This window comes from Equus przewalskii, chromosome 22 (assembly GCF_037783145.1).
Source record: "Equus przewalskii isolate Varuska chromosome 22, EquPr2, whole genome shotgun sequence".
In the NCBI taxonomy this organism is placed as follows: domain Eukaryota; kingdom Metazoa; phylum Chordata; class Mammalia; order Perissodactyla; family Equidae; genus Equus; species Equus przewalskii.
The window spans coordinates 25,104,241-25,120,564 of record NC_091852.1 but is presented as its reverse complement, the minus strand read 5'-3'; the positions used below and the strand labels follow the sequence as shown (position 1 = coordinate 25,120,564).

General features: G+C 42.8%; 1 protein-coding gene across 3 annotated transcripts in view; it reads right to left on the bottom strand.

Annotated features, from left to right (window-relative positions):
- Positions 1–16,019, bottom strand: part of PDCD1LG2 (programmed cell death 1 ligand 2) — a 70,423-nt gene extending 54,404 nt beyond the window's left edge. The window contains exons 1-2 of one of the 3 annotated variants that reach the window (XM_008525238.2): positions 15,845–16,019; positions 7,192–7,384 (exon numbers count right to left, since the gene is read on the bottom strand). The gene's annotated coding sequence lies outside the window, so the exon portion shown is untranslated. Of the gene's footprint in view, positions 1–6,571; positions 6,966–7,191; positions 7,385–15,844 lie in introns of those variants that run through there. The other 2 variants (XR_011531459.1, XM_008525236.2) reach the window with 2 other exon arrangements.
- Between the last annotated feature and the right edge of the window lie 305 nt (positions 16,020–16,324).

Sequence of the window (16,324 nt, the reverse complement as noted above, 5' to 3'; positions counted from 1 at the left end):
TAGAAGGTGATCTCTTTTTAACAGTAAGATTATTTACAATGTTGTCTCCCAAAAGAATGTTTCCAGGTATCTCAAGCCTCTCAGCAACCTCTCTCAAAACACTAGGCAATCTGGATAAGACTCTTGCCCTCTGGGTTCTTTAGGAGAACCATGTTTTCTGAAACAGTAGGTTCTTGGAACCTTTAATGTTAGGGAAGTATGAACTCTTTCATGCCCAAGTAGGCAAGGCCTTAAAGAGTTTATTTAGAGAACTTACAGAGTACATTGCCAAAATTAACTCAACGCATCATTTACAGATCATCTAATGTGTGAGGCACCCCTTTGGTCAAATGAGCATTGTGATGACTCTTCTCCACAAGATGAAATGAACCTGTGAAAACGACCATGCCTCATCTTTAGTCTCCCCTTTTGAAATTCATCTTCATTTGGTTATAAATATCTTACTGTCTATGCCTTCACGGCTGTTCATTTTCATCTTAGTTGTGTATTCTTTATGTATGTTTTTTGTTTTTGCTAGAATTTCCATCTAGCAGAGGGTGCTCGTTGTAGCTATATTTTATCAGACAAGCTGGCCTCTAATGAATACATTGGAATATGAGTAGAACAAGTAGTTTTTAATCAAATGATCAGGTTAGCCAAATTTCATAATTTCTGGATAATTCTTAGTGAATTTCTGGGTAATTCTCAAAAATTCTGCCTACGAAAATGTAGTGGTTGAGGTCAAGTCATGATCTCAGAGCAGAATGGCATATGATTTATAATTTCAGAACATTTGCTGGTGGCTCCAGGGAGTCAAGAAGGGCCCTCTCAGTCAGCTGATGCTTAGGCTTGAGAGTGAGAAGAAGAGAAAGCTACTCTTTTCAGATTTGTGAAAAGTCCTTCTCAGATTGCCACCCTGCCTTTGCGCTCCCCCAGGCCACTATGGAAGCTGCTTCTCTTGACTGCATGGTGGGAAAAGCTCTGAGCTAGGCAACGGGAGACACTAGTTCCAATCCTTGCCCTGTCCCTAATGCCCTAGAAACTCCATTTCCCCTCTCCACAAAAGAAGGGGTGAACTAGGTGATTTCCAAGGTCCCTTCCATGTACCATCTATGCAACTATTGGCTTTAACTACCAATTTCAACCATTTTGTTTCAACACAATAGGTAAAATATTCAAGTGTATAATACCCCAAGAATTTTGATGAACAATGAACATTTTTATTTTTTAAGATAGTAAACCATGATTCATTTGTAACTACCACCACTGTTACTGGCATATCAGCTAACAGTTGATCACTAGGGTTGAAGCTAAAGTTAACATATATAAAACTTGCCTTATTCAAGCCAAGTCTTTTACTCCTTCCTTCTAAAAGGCATTTTAGAAAGTGACTGAAAATGACATCATGGAGATAATAAATTTCAACTTATAAATGTGTGTATATATATGTATGTGTACATAGATATAAGGCTAAACTTTTGATAATTTAGGCACTTTATTATTAGTAATGCAAAACAATGTGGGGAGTTGCCTATGTTCTGGCACATCCAGTGGCCAGAAATGTGAAGTTCGGCCAGTCATGTTCTCATCTGGGAGGGGCAGACATGGAGAAATCCTTAAGAGTTTATGGATGCCATCAAGAGCAAGGTTCCTACTTCTATGGAAGTTTTTCTTCTTTTCTCTTGCTTCTGTTTCTCTACTCTGCCCAAGAGATTAATCTCCACGAGGGCAGAGATTTCCATCTGTTTTTGTTCCTTGCTATATCCCTGACACCCCAAACAGTTCCTGATTCATGGTGGGTCCTCGTTAGTATTTGTTGAATGACTAAATCATGCTCCTGTGGTCCAAGAGCTATCAATGACCGTTCTGACATGGTGATAGTAAGAGGGGTGGAAACCGGAAATCAAGTTATCTAACATCTGAAGCTCTTGACCAAACCACAGGCAGTGAACAGAAAGGCTTGTGGGTCCTTGGACAAGGTATGTGACAAAATACTTTGTAAATGGCAAAGCATTCTTCACATTCATTGTCATTATTACTTATGATGGTGGCTGATGATCTTTGGTCTAAAATTCCCATGAATTCCTAATATGACCACTCCTTTTACTAACCCATGAAGATCTTACCTGGTAAAAGTTTACCCTGTCTTTAAGACTCACTCAGAGCCACCTCCTTCATGAATCCTCCTCCTAAGCCTCCCAAGCAAATGTTTGCAGAACTGCTGTACCTCTCAGGGTACTTCTTGCCTACCTTGTGTTTAATGGTTTATGTCCAACTTTCTCCTTGGTAGGTGTTTAGATCTTATTCTGTTTATTTCTCCATAAGTACTAATATCAATTTATTCAATTGTATCAGAAAGTCGTATCTTTCCAGAAAAAAATGAAGAAAATGTCCATAAATTCTGAGGAGAAGTTTATAAGCAGAAAATGAGGAAAACTTTTCCAAGTAAAATTTTCAGGGGCATCAAAAATCATTGTAGGTGCTAGAAGTTTCACTTTCTGGTTGCTATAGGCCCAGTTTCTTGCCATTTCACCTGTCTGCTGAAATCTATTTGTGAACTGATAGCTGAAATAAAACTTATGGTGCTGCCATAATGTACAGACGTTTTAATTAATTCTTTCTTTTATTTAAAACATTTACTCTATATTTACTATGTGCCAAGCTCTAGTATGCAGAGGTAAATAAGACAGACATAATCAACACTTTCAAGAATTCTCTGATCATAGAATAACCAAGGCATAGACACTTTATGGAAATATCTCAAGAATCCTAGCAAATAATTCCTTTATGTAATAATAACCAGCATAAAGGATCATGTTTGTATAACACTTTATTCCTTGCTGAACATTGCCAGTTTTATCTCATTTGTCCCCTCCATCTCCTGAAGTGTCTAGCATACACTGGGTTTCTTCATTTTTTTTTTTTTTGAGGAAGATTAGCCCTGAGCTAACATCTGCCACCAATCCTCCTCTTTTTCCTGAGGAAGACTGGCCTGAGCTAACATCCGTGCCCATCTTCCTCTACTTTATATGTGGGACACCTGCCACAGCACGGCTTGCCATGTGGTGCCATGTCTGCACCCAGGATCTGAACCGGCGAACCCCAGGCTGCCAAGGCAGAACAGGGGAACTTAACCACTGCTCCACCGCCCTGGCCCCTAACCCTGGGTTTCTATGAAGACCTAGATAAACACACACCAAACTGAGGTGAAATACCTGAATTAATCACAGTTTTTGAAGCAAAGCATCTAAGGCAGGAATTGTAACTAGCAATGTTTTAAAATAATTTGAATTTGAATGCGTTTGGGCAAGTAATGCAGTTTGCCTCAGGCCCTACCTCTCCCTATTATATTACCTTTAGCTGGACTCACACATTTTTTATTACCTACCAGTTCCTACAGGCATTTGAGATTTTAGGGGATCTTAGCCACAGTGCTCTGTTTTCAGAGGTGGATTAGTAATGTTTCAGTATAATTATTTGCTCTCTAAACCATCTCCAGCAGAGATAGTACGCTTTAAGATTCTATTCTAGTTAATTTAACTTAAGTTCAAATTCAACTTATATTCAAATTGCATCTCAACTTTTTAGTCAATAAACACTGTGCTACACTTTTTGCCAAGTCTTTGAATTAGACTGTGGAGAATGAAAAGAAGGATTCATCTAAGAAAGAGTCCTGACCTTAAAGACATTATAACATAATCAGAAGGTTAAAATTCATACACATGAAAATAGTAGGAAGTGGTATAAAAGGTTTTGCATAAAAATGCAAAAACTTTGGAAGGTGACTGGAAGGAGACTTCCCAGACAGGTGGGACTTGAACTGAGACTTGGAGCGCTGGTAGGATTTGGAGAGATGGAGCCACTCTTGAGGGCACTATGGACAGCCCAGAAGCAGAGCCTCAGAGGGGCAAATACACAGGGCATGTTGATGGGGACAATGAAGAGCATAACTTGGCTGGAAAATAGAGGTTGAGATGAGAATCTCAAGGGCTTAACGCCATGCAGACCTGCCAATAGGAGACAGTGACAGTCACTCAAAAACTGAGTGACAGGGGCTGGGCCTGTGGCTGAGTGGTTAAGTTCATGCACTCCGCTGCAGCGGCCCAGGGTTTCACTGGTTCAAATCCTGGGTGCGGATATGGCACTGCTTGTCAAGCCATGCTGAGGCAGCGTCCCACATGCCACAACTAGAAGGAGCCACAACTAAAAGTACACAACTATGTACCAGGGGGCTTTGGGAGAAAAAGGAAAAGTAAAATCTTTAAACAGATCCAAAAAACTGAGTGACAATACCAAAGAAGTGTTTGAAAAAAAATTAAATCTGTTTTTTTTTTTTCCAAGCATGGCATGGAGTGAGAGTAAAACTGAAGGCTAGCCACTTGATTAGCAGGTCATGGTATTCATTCAGATGTTTGGTAAAGCCCTTGAGTTAGGGTCAGAAAAGGGAAGAAAGGAAGAGGAAGGAGAAACTTATAAGACAATTGACAGAAGAATTGACAAGTGATCAGCCATATAGGAGAGAAAGAGAAGCAATAAGTTGACTGTGGTTTTGAGGCCAGACTATCAAGACAATATTGATGTCATTGGGGGGAAAAGAAGGAAATATAAAATCAAGAGCTGAATTTTAGAGGGAAGACAATGAGTTGAGTTTAAGTCATGAAGTAATACAAGGCATTCAAGAAAAATGTATGTCTAGAGTTTGGACATAATTCTGGCCTAGAGATGAAGATAAAGAAATTATTTGCAATATGGAAATGTTAGTTGACATTGGGGAATGAATGAACTCTGAGGAGGGAGAATATAAAAAAGAGAGACTACAAAGAAAAGGTCTGAACTCTGATGAATGCCCCAAAATCTGGAGAACAGGAGGAGTAGGAGACCAGAGAACAAGGCAGAGAAGAAATGGTTCTAAGAGTATGAGGACCTCCCGCATCACAGTATCTCAGAGCCAAGGGAGGAAAATCCCAAGAAGCAGCGGTTGACAATAGAGAGTTGGGAAAATAAGAACTGGGAATTAGCCCCTAGAGTGTTAGAGAGGGCTGGAAGACATTGAAGCGATTGGGGTTGGATAACTTTTCAGATTTCTTTATCTATCCTGGAGTTCTGTGAGTTAATTTGAAGATTAGGGGAACACAAATAACCTGAGGGAGCCCCACTGCAGTAGAGTGAGGTGTGACATTAGGAGGTCAGGCTGCAGTTACCTTGTTACAGGGTAAGTCAAATATTCAACAGTTGAGGTACATGGTATATTTGAACTTTGCCATGTGGAATAAAAATGACACACGACAATCTATGGACCGCTGTGCAATGCATTGTAAAGCAAGTCAACTCTGAAACATGACCTGTAATACTGTCTCTGAGGACATTTACACCATCTCCTTCTCAAGTCAACCCCAAACTGCCCCCTGTTTGTTACAAATATCCCACATCTGGTGATTCACCTGCCATTTCATCAAATCAATTAATTCAACAATTCAACAAGCACCCATTGAGCACCTATGCACATTGTGAGGCACCGTACTAGGCACTGGGGATTCAGAGAACCTAAAAGGTGTGGTCCTTGCCCACCTGGAGCTCCAGTTCGATGACAAGGCTCACAACAGGAGAAATCTGAAGAGAAGACACCTTGAAGCAGTAAGCAAGAAAGATCCCGCTGACAAAGTGCAGGTACTGAAGGTGAATAGACCAGTTCTGAGCAGCAAGAGCAATATGGTTCATCCATCCATACACTCTTAGGTTTGAAGGGGAGCTTGCAGAATACCCAGGTCAATTGGCATTTGACTCCTGATACAGCTGTCTATGCTCACAATGAATATTCTTACTGTGCATTTTGTCAATTTACGTCTATCATTCCCTCCCACAGAACCATAAAATTTCGTGGTTAGAAGACCTTATTAGTAGGCAATTTCACTCAAGCTTCACCTCCTCACTTCAACTCTCTCTCACAGGGATCCATTGTTATCTCTTTTCTACTACGTGCACCCAGGTGGTGAGCAATAAATAGCAATAGTTGAAGTTTTCTTTCGTTTTGCTAACCTTTCTATCATCATTTTATATAGAAAAATAAGCCTTTTAGTAGACCTCAAATCATGCTTTTGTTAAATAATGGTTGCCTGTATAAGTTAATAAAATCACAGTTTTTTGTTTTTGTTTTTTTTAAACAGCTTCCTCTTAGAGCACAGCTTGTAAACAGGCTAGCTTGGACTGTTGACTGCCTGCCAAACAGATAATCACAAACAGATGTCACGTGTAGAAAAATAAAACTTTTAAGTTCCATTAACCCTCCAAAAATTCTAAGCTGAGAGACAGTCTCAAGCATAGTTCAATTTATTTCAGTGCACATTTCTTTTGAGCAGTAAAAAATCTCACCTCATGAAACTGCCCAACAAGAATAATAAACATAGAGACATGCAAGAGACAGGAAGCAATCAGCTTGTTTGTGCCTCTGAGCACAATTTCTGAGCACAATTTCTCCTGTCTCCAATGATGTTGAGAGAAATTGTGCCCACACTTTCCCCCACCATGGCAGCCTCGTCACCATCTACGACACCAACCCAGAGTATGCGAAAATTACAACCCACTCAATACTCACGTCAGGACTTGGCACGGCTCCTCAGGCAAAGAGGTAAAAGAAAATAACAAACAGTTGTTCTTTGTGTCAGATTCCTTCATAGAAGCCAAATAAACTAACAGCCCAAACAAAACAAAATAAAATAAAAATTTAAAAACCTAGATTGCTGTCTAGACCACTGCAAGAACCAGTAGCTCCAAGCCAGGATTCTTTCTAGTAGGCAGAGGGACATAAGTGGATGAGTAACAAAAATGCCATCAGAATGTGGGGATAAGGCATATTAAGCAAGACAAGAAAAGATGTCATCTCCATCCAGCTCAGACTTCCTTGTAACACGAGGGTAATAAAACCAGAACTAGTTCTGAGGAATTGAACAAAACCCAGCCTAGTGAGAAGTTTTGGTTTTGCTTTCAATGTCACTTGTCTGCATGCAAAGACTCTTGAGCTGTGTCCCCATCAAAGCTGGGGGTTTAGTATTAGGAGTAGGAGAGAAGTTTGGGAGTAGGAGAAGAGGAGAGAAAGAAGAATACCAGCACGTTCTAGCTGTGTGCCAGGAGCTTTACACAGGTATCTCTATTAGTTTCCTACAGCTGCCTTAACAAATTACCGCAAACTGAGTGGATTAAAACAACACTACTCACAGTTCTCTCACAGATTTGGAGGCTAGAAATCTGAAATCAAGCTGTCGCAGGGCCACACTCCCTCTCACAGCTCCAAGGAAGAATGCTTCCTTGCCTCTTTCTATCTTCTGGTGGCTCCTGGCAGGCCTTGGTGTTCCTTGTCTTGTAGCTGCATCACTCCACTTGTTACCACCCAAGGGTGGTCATCTGCCTGCTGCAAGACAAGCCAATAGTCAGGAGGCGAGGTGGTAGGAGAGAAAGGGTTTTTTATTACAGCTTGCTAGCGAGAGGGAAGATGGCCCACTAATGTTCAAAAGAACCATTTCCAGAACAAAGACTACAGACCAGTTATATATATATACACGGGGCTGGTCTCAGGGATGGGGTGGGCAGACATCTGCTGTTAGTTCCTGATAGTCTTTTGTTTTACTGGATATGTGTCAGAGACTGGAACAATGCCCTATACCCTGAGCTTTCAGTTGTCTTGGATGATGGCTATCAGCATAGACTCTCTGCCCAGGGGTCATCACATTCCTAGAGAACTCAAAAGAAAGTTATCATCTTATCACAGCTAGGAGGGGCCATAAAATCCACAGAGCCTACAAATCCCTTGGAGACAGACCCTTGCTTATCTAGGCAAACTAAAGCAAAGATTCAAAGGGGCTAGTGTGTCAGGGTTAGTTAATCCAAAGCCATTCAGGGGCTGGCCCGGTGGCACAGCGGTTAAGTTCATGCGTTCCGCTTTGACGGCCCCGGTGTTCGCTGGTTCGGATCCCCGGTGCAGACACAGCACCGCTTGGCAAGCCATGCTGTGGCAGGTGTCCCACATATAAAGTAGATGAAAATGGGCATGGATGTTAGCTCAGGGCCAGTCTTCCTCAGCAAAAAGAGGAGGATTGGCAGCAGATGTTAGCTCAGGGCTAATCTTCCTCAAAAAAAAAAAAAACCACAAAACAACAAGAAGTCATTCAAAGTTACAATATGGTTTCTTTTCTACAATATGGTTTCCCTTTATGTCAACCTTGTGTTGAGCCGGTAGCACAGTCTCTGACTTCATCTTCACACGAACTTCCTCCTTGTTTGTATCTTTGAGTGTCTTCTCCTCTTCTTAAAAGGACACCAACCATTGGATTAGTGCCCGCCCTAATCTGACATGACCTCATCTTAACTAATTACATTTGCACATACCCCACTTCCAAATAAGGTCACATTCCGAGGCTCCAGATGGACATGGATTTTGAGGAAACACTATTTATCCTGCTACAGTACTTCATTTAATTCTTGGAGCAACTTGTGGTCTAGATACTGTTAGACTCATTGTACATATGAAGAAACAGTCAAGATCAAGTAAACTTTCCTTGATTGCATGACTGAATCTGAACTCAGGCCTCTGTGGTCCCTCATACTGCGAGGCTTTTCAGTGGTGAGACTAAACCCAGTTGGCAAGAAAAGGCCAACTTGAATGCAGGCCTGGATGACCAATCCCATTCCTATGGCCCTATTCACCTTGGGTTCAGAGGGGTAGGGTCAGCAGAGATGGGGCTCTGACATTCAGACAGGGTATGTTTTCTTAGTCACATTTCTCTAATATTCTCTTGTCCTCTCTCCACGCCTTGCCTCTAAGACTCCCCTGCCGAATTGTTTTTCTTCCGAAAAATCAGTGTTCTCCTTTCCTCCTTCTTGTTCTTTTTACTCCATCCCCCAAGGAAGAAAGAATGAAACTTGTAGTAGCTGTAAATGTGAGTGGCTGCCTGGACCCCAAGAATGGGGCTGTGTCTGTGCAAAACTGTCCTTTCTTTGGGGACCTGCTTCTCCACCCACAGCTCCAGGCTTGTGGTCTCAGTGGGAGTTGACTGCTCTTACCTGACCTTCCTCCCCGGCCACTGTGACTGGCTGAGGAATGGGCATACATCCCCTGTATGACTCCGAGAGTTTAGTATCCATCAGAGTTCCTGTCTCTCATCAGGAGGGAGATACACTCCTCACTGTTTCCCTTCCTCTATCTCGTCTAAGCTCCCCCCGACTCTGCCCACCTCTCCTTTCCACTCTTTCCTCTGGATTCTTTCTCTACACACCTAAGTTTGAGAAAACAGACTCATCTCAGAGCAAGGGAAGGCCTAGGTGTTTTCATAACAGGGCCCAAATAAAACTCAAATTAATATCTCAGCACATTTCGTGCCTCATAAATCTATATGCCTTGAAAAAATACTGGAGGGGGAGATACCAGAGTATTAACAGGGATGTTTCTGGGAGGAGGACTTGCAGGTGATTTTTTTTTGTTTCTTCTTTTTGTTTATACTTTATTTTCTAAATAACTTGCCATGAATACAAATTACTTTTGTAAAGACAGAAATAATTTTTAAAATGGAGTAATGGATAGTATAAATTGCTAAACAACAGTGACGAGAAAACATTTTAAGAACGTGGCAAAGGGCTTACATTTGTTTCTAATTTATTTAATTTAGCTTTGTTCTCTTTATAATGGAAGATCCCTGAGAGGCTTAACTGAATTGTGTGTGTGTGTGTGTGTGTGTGTGTGTGTGTATTGTTAAAAATAAGACAACTGGCCCCAAATGGAGTCAATTATCCTAAGCCCCATGTCACCAAACCGAGACTTAATGACAGTTTTGGCTCCCCCAGAAATGGAGTTTTAAACCAGTCAGTCAAGAATTGCTCAATCAGCACTATTTAGGTAATTTGCCTGGGCCCCTGTCATCCCCTAAAGGAAAGTGACCTTGCTGTCACCAATTTGCTTTTTGTCTAGTATAACTTTCTTGCTCCCCTCCCTTCTGCCTATGAAAGTCTTTCATTTCATACAGCTCTTTGGAGCTCCTTTCTATTTGCTAGATTGGATGCTGCCCAGTTCATGAATCATTGAATAAAGCCAATAAGATATTTAAAATTTACTCAGTTGAATTTTGTTTATTAAAAGTGTGTAGGATGATACTTGGTAATGGAAAATTGGAACTTAGGTCATAAATATTGCATTATAAAAAGCATAATAACGATCTCACCAGTGTACACAACCAGTCTACATGGCCCCTTCCATTTTATAGAAGGAAAAGTTGAGGTGAAGGGAGATTATGAGGCTCTATCAGGATCACTCTGAGAGTACAGGGCAGAGTGGGGCAAGAAATACTAAAACAATTTCTGTCCTTTCTTCCCAGAATATTTTCCTCCAAATGCAATGTAATACAATGCAGTGTATGTAATGTAATGTAATGTAATGTAATGTGGTGTAATGTAATATGATGTAAATGTTCATGTAAAGACCTAGAACAGTGTTTGCCACATAGCAGGTGCTATATCAGTGTAACTATTTCAGGTCCAAAGAATAAGTCCAGTCTTTCTCACTTTGCTAGGCCTTATAGGTTGAAAAGAACACAGGCTAGGAGTAAGAAGGAAATACATCCAGAGTTCTGGGGACATGGGCAAAGAGCAAGGACGGGGTGAGAACTGCAAGGAGCCAGCAGTTTATCTAGCACCAGCCTTAGCAAACTTCTCAAAATCAGGAACCAAGGTTTTGATATGAGTGTATCTGGAATATGATGAAAGGAAATGATGGCTAGCCCCCTCTCTTGAAAATGGGGAGGGGGGGTGGGGTGGTTGTTGGAGGTGGGGAGAGAGTCATAGGCAGCTGGGGGCAGAGAGAGGAAGGAGGAGTCTACATGGGGGCCACCTCCAAAATTGGCCTTCCTTGAGTTGTGGTCAGCCCAGGGACTGGAGGTGGGTCCCTCGTCATCATACTAGAAGTCACACACTTGGCTTGGAATCCCACCTCATCTCTGCCTGCTCAGGAAGGCCTGGCCTCAAAGTAACGGAAGGGAAAGAGTGGATGGATGTTCCAGCCAGAGCAACAGAGGTGGTTGGTTGTTTTTAGAAAGGAGGTCCAGATTTGGCTCATTCTCTGAAAATAACTCAGATAAAAGGGAGTTTATTGCAAGTTTAAGGGTTTGTTGTAAGCTACTGATTAAGTGCTTTTCCTGCCCCAGTTCCCTCTATGTTACTGAATAGGGAAGAAATAACTGGGGAGATGGCTCCTTGTTGAGAAAACAGTTACTAAAGTCACAAAGGTCAAATTTCAGTAAGGCCTATTTCCCAGGCGAGTCTCCCAGGTGCAGGGTTGGCAGAGAATGAGGATGCAGAACGGGGGAGGGTGGGAGATGTTCAACTGGTCCACGGGCATTTAACAATGAAAAATAAAAGAGAGATTCAGGAGCCAAAGAGGAGGCTCGTCACTGACCAGTTGCCCAAGGAACTCAAGGGTGGGTCTGGAAGCATTTAACTGTTTTTCCAAATTGTTTTTTTTTTTTTGCCTTATGTTACGTTAAGGAGATGCAGTCACCAACCACCCCAAACCAGACCAAGCCTCACCACAAGAGGTGTGCCTAGGACCTTTGCCTTATTTTTACTGCTAAGATCTCTCCAGGAGGAGCTTGAGCCTTATTACCATAACCTGCAGTGTATGTGGAAGCATGTTTTCCTACCGAGCCTGTGCAAGAGAGTACCCACCTCTCCCTTTTGAATATTCATTCCCCATCCAAGATAAAAGATCCCTACTTTCCTTTGTTTGGGGACGCCATGACTCTGCAAATGATTCCTCATGGCCTCCTATTTGCCACAAATATACTTCACTTTGTGAGACAACTCCTTCTGGTGGAGAGTCTGATTTAACCCTCTAGGAGATGAACCCACTTTGGTTTCGGTAACAGATCTAGGGCCTGGAGGCAATGTGTACTGTCCTCTTCCCCTCTCATTCTCGGAGAGAAGAAGGGGATGCTGGGCACACATCCGAAAGTTTGCGACTGCCCTTGCATAGAGATTAACACCTGCTTCTGCCTGGAGTTTCTGAAGCAGGGAGGTTCACTGGAGCATCTCGTGCCTTGAGGTGTGAAGGGCTGTCAGGTTATTCTCAGGGATGGAGAAAAGGAGGGCACCCCTCATTCCAGGCCCCTGAGCCTCACTGATCGCTGAAGACCCCAACAGTTATTATGGCTTCAGGTGACGCAGAAGGGGGGGAAGCCAGAGGCATGGGTGTCCTGGGTCCTTCTCAGGGCAAGTGACTTTAGACTGAACAGAGGGAACCTGGGGATATTTCCCTCCCTGACTCCAAGATGGCAGAGACACAAGTTTAGCCTGTTCTGGGAGAAGGGGGAAGAGTTGAAAAGGATATGAGATTGGAATTTCAGGTGGGACTGGACTCTGGCAGTTCTCCAAAATGTTAAACATAGAATTACTGTATACTTCAGCATTCTACTCCTAGGTATGTACCCAAGAGAAGTGAAAATGTGTGTCCATACAAAATACACACATGAATGTTCATACCAGCATTATTCATAATAGCCACAAAGTGGAAAGAAGTCAACTGGCCAGGAACTGATGCATGGACAAATAAACTTTGGTGTATCCATATAGTGGAGTATAATTCAGCCTTAAAAATGAAGGAAGTACTGATATAGGCTACAACGTGGATGAACCTTGAAAACAAGGTTCTGAGTGAAAGAAATCAGTCACAGAAGATCACATATTGTCTAATTCCATTGATATGAAATGTCCATAACAGACAAAGCCGTAGAGATAGAAAATAGTGGTTGCCTAGGACTAGGCATATGGGGGGAAGTAGAGGGGTAACTGCTAAAGCGTATGGGGTTTCCTTTGGGGATGACTAAAATGTTTTAAAATTGATTGCAGTGATCACTGCACAACTCCATACATATACAAAAAACTGTTGAATGGTACATGTTAAATGTGTGAATTGTATGCTATGTGAATTACATCTCAAACAGCTGTTCAGAAACATGGAACTGGACTGAGTCATAATAAGTGACCTGTAAATTATGAAATTGGACTGAGATATGATGAAGGTCACTCTCTCCCCAACAGGCCAGGAGGTTTGACAGAATCCTATTCTTTGGCCCAGTGAGCCATTGTGGGAGGTGAGTCACACAGAATGAAACTTGGCTTCATAGGGCGACACTTTGAACAGAAACAGAAGGCAGGGAAATTTCTCTCAGAAAGGGGACAGGTGCTCTGAAGCTTGACTGAAAGAGATAGTGGGGAAGAAGATAGAAGCCTCTGATGAGGGCCTAGGCCTGGATAATGGGCCTGGACTGGAATTATAGTTCAGATACTCCTAACAGGTCCTGCCATTTCAGCAGCAATTCCTGTTTAGAGCACAATGTAAGGCACCTGTGCCTTCATCCCCATCCAGGGTAAAAGATACCTTTGTGTCTTCTCAGGGCACAGTGATTCACTTCTTCTCTAGAAACTCCCCCAGATCATAAAATTGCTCCCTGGCAGCCATATCTATACTATGTCACCTTACTTCCTACCCCCATGGGTGTCTGACCCTGAGTCTATCAGATTCTTTCTCCTGGGCATGTGAAGTGAATCTAAGAGATAGTGAGTTACCTTGTGTGAAAAAGAGAAAGTACAGAATGTAACTGTGGGAGCTGATGATGGGGGAGAGGAGAGGAGAGAGCATCCTCAACCATGTAGTCCAGAGAAGCTCTTCAGAGAGAAACTGAAGAAAGAAGCAGATGAGAAAGATAAACAGCCCTGACTAGAATCCTGGTCCTTGTTCCAGTTCCTTCCATAGTCTAGGTTGTGGTCCCAGTGTCAGGTTTGGCTAGATACTTGTGTGGAATTACGATTTTTGCTCCAGTGGGTCTCTTACATCAGACAGCACCAATAACACAAAAGAGCAGAGGCGCCTGAAATTTACCTACTGCTGCTGCTGACCCAGGCCTGACCTCATTTTTAGGGTGGTTGGGGGGAGAAAGACAGGTAGACCTAAGGAACTAAACAATCTATGTGCATCCCAAAGTCTCTTCTTTCTCCAGGTCCTGGCTCATCTCTGGGAGCACAGAGGGAGGCCAGACTGTTGAACCCAGACATCTAGACCTGCCATAAGATGAACCTGGTGTGGTCCCAGCAACCCAGGACTGAAGGATTCCCAGAGCCAGCCTAAAATTCTGCACCCAATTCCAGTGCATGTGGGATAGGTTTTTCCCACACCACCAACCAAGAAATTCTCAGACGCTAGCTGGGTGTCCTACCACTCAACTCAATTCTGACACTATCTACCCAGAATAGCATCAGATCCCACAGGCTGAGAGCTCAGTTCTACAAGACTGCCCCCTACCTCCCCACGTTAGATGCCAATCACAAGCCCAGGTTGTTACCTGGGCTTCTGATTGGCCACCTACAGATTGAAGGTTCCCACAACCCCCTCCTTGGGCAAAACTGATTTGCTAGAGCAGTTCACAGAACTCAGGAAACCCATTTACTCACTAGATTACCAGTTTATTACAAAAGATATTAAAGGATACAAATCAACAGCCAGATGAAGAGGTAGATAAGATGAAGTCCTGAACAAAGGAACTTCTGTCCTCATGGAGTTTGGGGCCTGGCATGGTGGCACGTGGGAGCATTCTGGTTCCCAACCTGGAAGCTCTCTGAACACTTTCCTTTTCAGTTTTTATGGAAGCTTCATTACACAGGCATGATTGATTAACTCATTGGTCATTGGCGATTGATTTAACCTCCAGCCCTTCTTCCCTCTCGGGAGGCCAGGGGTGGGAGTAGGGGGTAGAACTGAACGTTCCAATGCTCTGATCACATGGTTGGTTCTCCTGGCAACTAGCCCCCAACCTTAGGTGTGCCCCAAAGTCACCTCATTAACATAACAAAAGACACCTTTATAGCTTTCATCCCTTAAGAAATTCCAAGGGTTTTAGAAGCTCTGTGCCAGAAATGGAGACAAAAGACTAAATATACATTTCTTGTTATAAATCATAATATCACATAGCTGTTCCACCCAGGGACTTCCTAACCGGGGTTGATCAGGACTACTACATGCTCCCAGGACTAAATGGAAGAGGGAATCTATCTCGTGAAGCCTGGACCCCGCATCCTTTGGCCTTAAGACCTGGGGAAGCAGATGCAGCGCTTGGACTAAGGGAGGAGACAATTGAACTCAGTCTCAGGTGAAAGAAATCAGAGGTTCTCACACTGACTCTTTGGTTTCAACTCAGTTAAAAAAAGTGAGAGGCTGCCTGGTGGTACAGCGGTTAAGTTTGCCCACTCCGCTTCAGCAGCCCTAGGTTCAGTGGTTCAGATCCTGGGCCTGGACCTGTATACACACTGCTTATCAAGCCATGCTGTGGTAGGCGTCCCACATAAAAAATAGGGGAAGATGGGCACAGATGTCAGCTCAGGAACTGTCCTCCTCAGCAAAAAGAGGAAGATTGGCAGTGGATGTTAGCTCAGGGCTAATCTTCCTCAAAAAAAAAGGGCGAAAAGATGATTCATTCCTTTTCAATCAGGGGCAGGAGACAGGTGACTCATGTTTTGGGGTCAGATCAGTGGTTCCCAAACCTGTCTGCACATCAGAATCCCCTGGGAAACTTTGAAAACATAGATATGCCTGGGCACTACCCCAGACCTCCTGATTCAAAATCTCCAGCATGGGGTCCAGAAATCTGCATTTTCAAAACTTCAATCAGATGGTTCTGAAGTAACCAGCCTGCTCTAATTAGTGGCTTAGCATTAGGGACTCCCTGGGTTTGATGATATTGGTCACAGTAATCCTTGTGAAGAAAAGTGAGTAAAAGGGAGAAAAGGAAGGTGAGAACCCAAAGACCAACCATGGCTATTTCAATACGTGGCTTACATCTCTGTCTGTGCTTCTTGGGTTTTCTTTCACTAAGAAGAGCTGGTTCATGGTCCTCAGTTTTCCAATGGGGGGAAAATGGAAGCTCTCAGATATGAGTTGATCTCTTCTAAGATGCCAGAGTTGGTGGCAGGTCAGCTTTTGGAAACCATGGTAACTGGTTAGCAGTAGTGCTCTGTGGAAAATAGAGAGAGCAGTGACACAGAGGACAGAAAAGCTAGATCAGGTTCCTCTCCTCACGAGCTGTGGGACTTGACCGCTCTGAGCGTCGGTGGTAAAATGCCTGAAGCTTCATAAATGTTTTTTTATAATTTATATATAGTGCCTAGAATTTCTTGAATTAGGTAATTAAAATAAAGTAGGGCTTGCTGATCCCTTTTGCTTAGTGGTATGTGAAAAATCCGTGACTACTTTATTAATTGACTATTCTTACACTGAACTTGGTGCCAGATGAGATGGAAAACAGAAAATAAAAAATAA